We start from the raw sequence: 7,906 nt of genomic DNA, 5'->3' as shown, positions 1-7,906 counted from the left end.
AGTTGGTAGCATGATTTCCAAACTATAATGGGGGTAAATTTAAAGAAGATAATGAGAAGATAAGAACTTTTCTTTCTTCGAAAAATGTTAGACACGGAGAAATTCAGTACCAAGTTTGAAAGGAATTGATTGGAGATGAAATGTGTCACCGAGGGTGACCCATTTCTCCAGTTTCTGTCCAGAACGAGGTCAGGGGACTCGGTCCTGCTGATGTGCAGAGCTGCAGGACATATTCGGGAATGTCCCTTTATGTCACAGCTTGAGCCTGATCATCAGAGAGAGAATACAGAATTCAGCTACCACTGATCTGCCCCCAAGGGGCTGAGGCATTGGTCAGGAACATAAATGACCACATTTCAGGTGACCAGGAGATGTCCAGCTTAGCTCTTCCAGGGACAGGTTGCATTCCTCAGACTCTGATGCAAGGACAAGATTGGGGTTCAGATCAGCTCATGGAGGAAAGTGTGGAATTCAGGCTCAGCAGTGCCTGCATGGAGCAGAGGAACAGAAAGCCTCCTGCAGTGCTTAGAGCTCCCTAGCATTTGCCTGTACACAAGATGAGGATTGCTGTTTAGTGCCGAGCTGATGAGTATTCCCTAGAAGTGTTCTAGCGGGAGCAAATGGGGAGCCAGTAGGAGCAGAGGCCGGGGAATGGAGGCAAAGACCTAAAGCACATGCTGAGGGGAGGTGAGAGAGGCCACAATGGTAGCAGAGGTCACCATTAAATGGCCTGCGAGGTGCCGTAGAGACGATATGGACAGAACCAGAGCGCAGAGATGCAGGAAAGGGAGGAAGGACTTTTGGGGTGCAGAGACAGGGTGCCGAGCAGTACCACACGACCTCTCTGCCTCTGCTGAGAGCTGCTTTGGGATTTTACAAGCCTCACACTTCCCCGTGAGTCTGGAAGTGACGAGGATGTGTGGGGGCAGAAAGCAAACCTGCAGGGCGAGCCACTGCCAAACGGGTGGTTTTCCTTGGGAAGTCATCAAGAGGGCTCTTTCAGTTTCACTCCCACCTGTCTTTCCCCTGGGCTCCTGTCGCACGCTGCAAGAGCTTTGGCACAGGGCTCTCCCGGGGCTTTGATCCTTTTATGAGGGCAGCGCGTCCAGACTTGTGACACCACCTCCTCATTCCCCATGCTCCCGACTCCATCAGCTGCACCTTGGAAACCCAGCACACACCATAGGTGTGTAGCCTCTGGCCAGGGCAGGGTTACAAACCACATGCAACCCTGAAGGCTCCCTGAGCAAGCTCAGCCTCCAACAGGCGGTGTTGGTGGGCTCTCAGAATCCATCTCTCGCTTCGTGGCTGACTTTTTTCCCAACACCTGACGTCCTCCTCTACTTCTTGCTCCAAAGCAAGCTGACCCCACACTACCCGCAAGGAGTAGGTCTGATTGTTCAGAGGAGCCCCACTGACTGCTTGAAGAACTGGGAGGCTATGGCTGGACTGGGTGCAACCCCAAGACAGTCTGGAGACTGTTGCAGGCGGGCCTCCCTTTGTAAATGAGGCTCTGCACAGCGGGGAGTCCCAGGACCTTCAGAGCCATGGCACTGGTTGGTACGGAAGCCCCCTTCGTAATTTAAGTCCCTGTCAACTGACCTAAAGCTGTTTCCCAGTGCGTGCTGTTTTGGAAAACTGAAGGGGTCCTTTTGTTGTCAAAAAACTGGGAGGAAAAGGGTGCTGCTGACAGCTTGTGGGGACAGAAGAAGCTCTGTGAAATCTGCGGATGACTTTCCTCATCTCTCACACATTTTTAATGACCCGCCAGGGATTCAGGTGAGGGACAGACTTGTTCAGAGTCTGAGCCTAGAGCCTAATTCCACCTACACGCGGAGTATTTTTACTCTGCTTGTGGGTTTAACATGCACTGAATTTTCCACCCCTCAAATCAAAGGCAGCCTGTGCTTCTGTTTGAAACTCTTCCAAGATGCATCCACCTTTTCAGATAACCATGTCACCAGCGATAACACCACTCACAGAGCACCGATCACCAACAGAACACATTTTTATGAGGCTGTCTTCACACGGGTCACATGGCGATTTCACCACAAGCCCACACTCGGGGACCTCACCTTTCTAGCTGCAGGTATTACAATGCTACTAACAGATCGAAATTTGAACACAACCTTTTTCGATCCTGCTGGGGGAGGGGACCCTATTCTGTGTTCTGGAGCAGCAGTGAGACAGCCTGCGCATGTTCGTATTTACCTATCTTTCTACTATAAATCCCTCCACTTTTATTTTTCCACCAAGCCACTGTTACAGCATGAAATATTTCCTTACTTATAGGAAGAGTAAGTTAAGTATCTGTGAGTTCAGTCAAGCCAAGGGGGTGCTGCCAGCTGTTTAACGTGAAAAGGAGGCATTGAGTTTGCTCAGGGAAGGAAGGAGGCACACTCATTCTAGTACAGACATTAGCCTCCAAAAGTGGGCATTTAAAAAAATATAAACCCTAAAGCAAGGACTTCGGTTGATTTTTAGCACACATTAGAAAATAACCAAGATTCCACTGGGTCAGGCTGGAAAATGATGAGTTCTAGTTTTGCACTTGAAAACCTCCAGTGAAACTGATCTCACACTTGCTTTGAAAGACAACCAGGTCCCTCAAAGCTGCTGCTTTAGAGGAGGTGAGAGGACACGTCAAAGAAAGAGTGGCTGTGTCTTGAAGCCTTATGTTGGACCTTCCCAGAAAGACAGAAGCCTCCAATGGATGAGACAACAGGAAGAAGGGAAAAGAACGTTAACTTCACTGTGAGAGTCCTCTCTCCTCTCCTGGGTCTCAAGTCTGGTGGGATAGGGTTAACAAATGGAAGAAGCAAATACGATCTCAAGCTAAAGTGTGAATGAGTGCCTTGTCTAACATGAAGGTGATCACAAGGGCTCCCGATGAACATCTCCTGTCCAGCAGGAGAAAGGCACAGTTGTGCTCCTAGGAAAAAGGCAGCTCAGTTCCAAGCCAGCTAGGAAGACCCTGGTCAGGGCCTTCCTGCTCCTGAGTGGAAGGTACTATGGCCAGTTATCCAGGCGCATATTTCCCAAACCCAGATCTAAGAGGAAGATTAGGAAGAGGCAGAATTTGCTCTTTTGTCCAAGCCCACCGGTCAGGTCCCAGAACTCTCCTTTCTGGGAATGTTTAGCTCCTCTGGGGAAAATGAACAGGAAGTGGATTTACCTGTGGCCCTAACAGACAACCTGATCATTAGACTATGGTCATCACCCTCTAGTCCTGCAGATACTCTTGCACTTAGGCGTGGAGATGTGCAAATCCATATGCAATTTAGGCACTAGCACCCAGGCATCAGGACATTCACAGCCACCTCACTTATAAAAACCAACAAGCAAAGTCCTCTGCCCCTCAAGGATGTTGGAAGAAGCCTCCAGGGAGATTACTGGTCACGTATTGCAGCTACTCCAGGTATCTGTTGACCTCAAGCTCCTGCATGTCCAGGAATTCAGAGATTTCCCTGACGATCACAGTTCTTAGAATTTATAAAACTCATGGTTTGCCAGCTTCTCATTTGGGCTTCAGTGTTATACGTTGTTGGAGAGATGTGGGCTTGGACTGTGTTTCCCATTTCTAGAGGGAGAAAGCACAACACATACAGATAAAGCCTGAGAACTCACGGTGCGGAGGCCTGGATACCAGCCACTCTTCTGAGTTTAAGAGCATGACCTTGACCCAAAATTGCTATTTCTCACCTGCAACACAGAATTTCCAGTATCTTCTATTCATGTCTGGTAACTGTTTATGTAAATATACTTGCATATTGAATGGAAATGCTTTTACCCTGTAGTAATTTATTTTCTTAAAGCTGTGTTACTTGAAACAAACTAATCTTTTCTTGATAACTCATGTTTACCATTCAAATATAAATTATACTTACTGTGTGCTTAAATCTAGACATAATTTGGGGCCCTTTACTTTTGTTTTCAAAGCCAATTGTCTATTCTGCAGTATGAGGGATGGTATTTATCCTACCCTGCTGTGAGATGGAACTTCTAAATGGTTGCATTTCTTGGAATTATATGCTGAATAAAGGTTATTGAGGTCATCACCTTACGTTTTTTATGTGCACTTTTATTCTTGGGAGAGTAGGGAGGAAATATTCCTATAGCAGAATCAACTCCAGCTGGGCCTTTGGGCTTCAGCTCCTACCAGCTAAGAGCAAGTATGCAGTGCAGACTACAGGAGGATGAGTAAGGTTGGACTCCTTCCTTCCTGACCTCCCAGGCTCCTGCACACTTGACCTACACCACAGGGTTAGGCTCTCCGTAACCGTCTGAGCAGGCTGTCGGAGAATGAAACCAATGCTGGGCGTCCACTGAATGGCTAGATGGCCTTGCATGAACCTCAACTGTACTTCCGTTTAGGTTCTTCTTCATCCTATGGCCACGCTGGTGCCTACTTCCCAACACTGTGGGATGGCAGGTCCCTCAGGTAAGACCCCTGGGTGAATGTCCAGCTGAGGATTGGTGGTGGTCTGTCCCTCAGCCTGTGCTCTCTCTCACCTCACCCACATCTCCCTAGTGCCCATGGGTTTTCTATGTGGATGATGTCGTCTTCACAATACTCAGACTTCTCTAGTCACAGCCAACTAAATACGGTCAGGTGCAATCATTCCCTAGGCTGGCTTGGGGCAGTGATGTCCCTGCTGGCGGAAGACTTTCTTTCTGCACCAGGCATAGCTTACCAATTGGAATGAAGATAATAACCAGCTTTAAACATGGAAGGGTTATGGTCCAGTGGAAGAAATTCTTCCTTTTGCAAAAAAAGAAAAAACAAAAAAGAAATTAATAAATATGCCATGAAAGTAATTAAGTTCAGATTCTTAAAGACTTCTGTAAGCATGATGAAAGATTCCAAAGGGAAACTAAAATAATAACTATTTCTGGCAATTTGTTTTGACTGCATGGGTTAAGAGTTTATTTTGAGCACATAAAGGAATTACAATTAAGAGACCCAAAGGAATTTCAGCATCTTCTGCCTCCAGCTTATTTTCTGACTGGAAGTGCTACTTGTGGGATGTTCTGTGGTTGTGCCTTTTTATAAATGAACTGAGGAAGCAATGGTTGAATAACTTGAAATGCATCACACGAGCCCCGCTGAAGGATGGCCTTGGTTTCCTTTATTTGTTCAATGAGAGTCTGGACAAAGCATCTGCCCGAGGGAGGACTCCAGAGAAACAGAAGCCACCTGAAACAAATGTTTGAATCTGAAGAAGCTCGTTATAAAAACGTGTCCCTGTGGTAACAAGACTGACAAGTACCACAAGCTGCTATTTGCACACTGGAGAACCAGGTGAGTGGTGGGTGTGATTCCATGTGACTGTAACAGCTGCAGCATGAGGGAAGTTGGTGCAAGCTCCAGGCTGAGTGTGCAAGACCAAGATCCCAGTGTACTGGTGTCTGAGGGCACAAGAAGGTGAGTGTGGCCATCCAGGCCCGAGTGAAAGTGCACTTCTGCCTTTGTGCCCCACTCAGCACCAGGCACAGCTTACCAATTGGAATGAAGGTATCAATGGCTTGGATAATGCCCACACACACACACACACCGGGGAGAATAATTCCTTTCCTGTCTCCTGATTTTAGTGTTCATCTCTTCCAAGCATGGTGGTTGCAGATTCTCAGAAACAGTAACTCCCCAGTCATCCATCCCTAACCCAACCACATGAACTACAGTGGGGTTTTGCTGCTGATCTGAGCATCGAGGAAGAAGAACTGGGATGGTAGCACTGACAAGTGGATTTGGGACATGTCCCTTCTTTTGTTCCTCCTCTGTCACTTGCAGTGATCAGATTCACACTGATTGCCAGTGTCCTTCTCCATAAAAATCTAGCTGACAACTGCTCCCTGGTGGGTTTTTATAACTGCATGGAGAAAATAATCCAAAGTAAACCACCAAGAATAATATTGTGACACGTAGTAGGCATCCAGCAGTGCCGTTGTCATTATATGAGATGCGATCAAAATATACAATGAGTATTTAACACATCTGCATTGCCATGAATCCTATTCAGAATCTTCCCCTCATTTTGAACACAGCCCACTGTCCTTGCCACTTTCCACAGCAGCTCTGGAGTCCTGGTTCCTGAGAGTCTTTCCAGGGGTGATCACAAAATACAGTGACTGGTGCTGCAAAAAGTCATCCTACAGCAAAACAAAACAAAACAAACAAACATGACACTGCATCCTCATCCATCTTAGTCACCAAATCTGGCTCTGCGTGACTTCTAGTTCTTCCCCAAAATCACAATGACTATGAAAAGGAGACATTTTCAAGACAGCGCAGCTAAAGACCCGTACAAAAGAGGATTCCAGGACAGTTGCAGAAAGCGCCAGGGATGTGGGATGAGTGGGTGTGAAGCGAGGGGGAGCATTATGAAGGGAATTCATCACAAGGTGTCTTTCATTGTTACAAATTTTTAAAAAATGAAAGTCACTGTATTTTTTATCATACCTCGTGGACATTACCTTATAATCGCCGCTACTGTTTGCACAGCAGCATCTCCCGCAGTCTGCAGCCTGTTTAGACACGAGCTCCTTCTCTTCCTTCTCTCCAGTGCTCTGGTCCTCGGCACCAATTTTCCATCCTTTCCATTTCCTTTTCCTGACGCACTGGGCGTCTGTGCCATCTGCATCTCCCTGAGCAAAGGTCCCTCCAGCTCCTGTCTCTCCTGTGGTGCCCGGGAGTGGTCAGCCAAGGGCTTTCCCTCCACGCCAGAGACCTGAGCTTGGCATCCGGGCCCTTCTCTCCCATCACAGCAGCCACAGGGGTGCTAGAGAGCCCGGCAGCTGGGGTTCAGGGGAACAGCTGCTCTGGGGAGTCTCTGTGGCTGATGACGCCCTCTGTCCCACCACACCTGTTGTGCACATCACGGACAACCGCTGGGTGTCTCAGGCCAGAAGCCTGAATTAGATCCAAGGACCCCAAGGGGAGCGGGAGCGGTACTGGGAGGGAGGGAAAGCTCAGGAGAGGTGAAGGGGCAAGAACAGGGGCCGAGGGCAGCCAGGGGGAGACGATGAGCCGCCTTTCCCCAAGCCTTGGAGTGGCTCCAGGCAGGACACCCAGCCTGGAGCGAGGAGTGCGAGAGGCCCAGCCGCGCAGCTGCGCCGTCTCCAACTTGCCGGGAGCCTCCCACGCACCCCTCTTCCTGCTGCCTTTCGCCCGGACCCCACTCTCCTTCCCACTCGCCGACTCTGTTATCTGATCCCCCACATAAGCTGCGGGCCCTCCTTGTTTTGACAACCCATTTGGACCTTTTCTCCAGCTTAATTATCCACAGATCTCAACTTGCACAGCCTGAAACACCTCCTGCCTGTAACTGAAGAAACTGCCTGTAACTGCTAGGACTCAGCCCCCAGGACTGTGGGGTCTGCTCGGGCACCCTGCAAGTGTCGGGGAGTCGCCAGGAGAGAGGGTCAGCCTGAGACGGGAGAGGGAGCCACCTTAGTTCAGGGGTCACCTGCACTTGGAACCTGTCATCGTGTCTTCCCGATGTACGGACTGGCACTGAAACGCACTTACAATGTGCTCAAAGGTTCCAACGCATGGCTTTCTGAAATGATTCAAAGCTTCATTTCTTCAGAGCAGTTTCAGGTTCACAGCAGAATTAATAGGGAGGTACAGAGACTCCCCAAATCCCCAGTCCTCCCTACATGCCCAGCCTCCCTAATAACAACAGCCTCTGGGAGCCTGGTTCACTCCTTATCATCCTGGAACCCGCACTGACCTAGCACAGCCACCCCCAAAGTCCAGAGTGCAGGGTACAGTTCACTCTCAGCTGTGTATGTTCCTTGGGTTCAGACAAACAAAATCACACATATCGATTATTATTGTACTTCAGAGTATTTCCTCTACCCTAAAAATTCTGTAAAACCCTGCAACACCCCACCCTTCACTGTT

At 48.6% G+C, this 7,906-nt stretch overlaps 1 long non-coding RNA gene across 1 annotated transcript; it reads right to left on the bottom strand.

The window, feature by feature from the left end:
- Window positions 1–4,919: 4,919 nt before the first annotated feature.
- Window positions 4,920–7,681, bottom strand: LOC134477147 (uncharacterized). Its single transcript, XR_010049059.1, has 3 exons — window positions 7,529–7,681; window positions 6,475–6,677; window positions 4,920–6,150 (listed from the first exon to the last, which is right to left on the bottom strand). It is a non-coding gene; the product is annotated as an uncharacterized LOC134477147 (long non-coding RNA).
- Window positions 7,682–7,906: the final 225 nt, after the last annotated feature.

The sequence above is a fragment of the Cavia porcellus genome, unplaced genomic scaffold (genome assembly GCF_034190915.1).
Source record: "Cavia porcellus strain 051 isolate PalLab524CR breed Dunkin Hartley unplaced genomic scaffold, mCavPor4.1 scaffold_8, whole genome shotgun sequence".
In the NCBI taxonomy this organism is placed as follows: Eukaryota; Metazoa; Chordata; class Mammalia; order Rodentia; family Caviidae; genus Cavia; species Cavia porcellus.
Note: the sequence above shows the minus strand (reverse complement) of the source record. Positions and strands in the feature narration are given on the sequence as shown.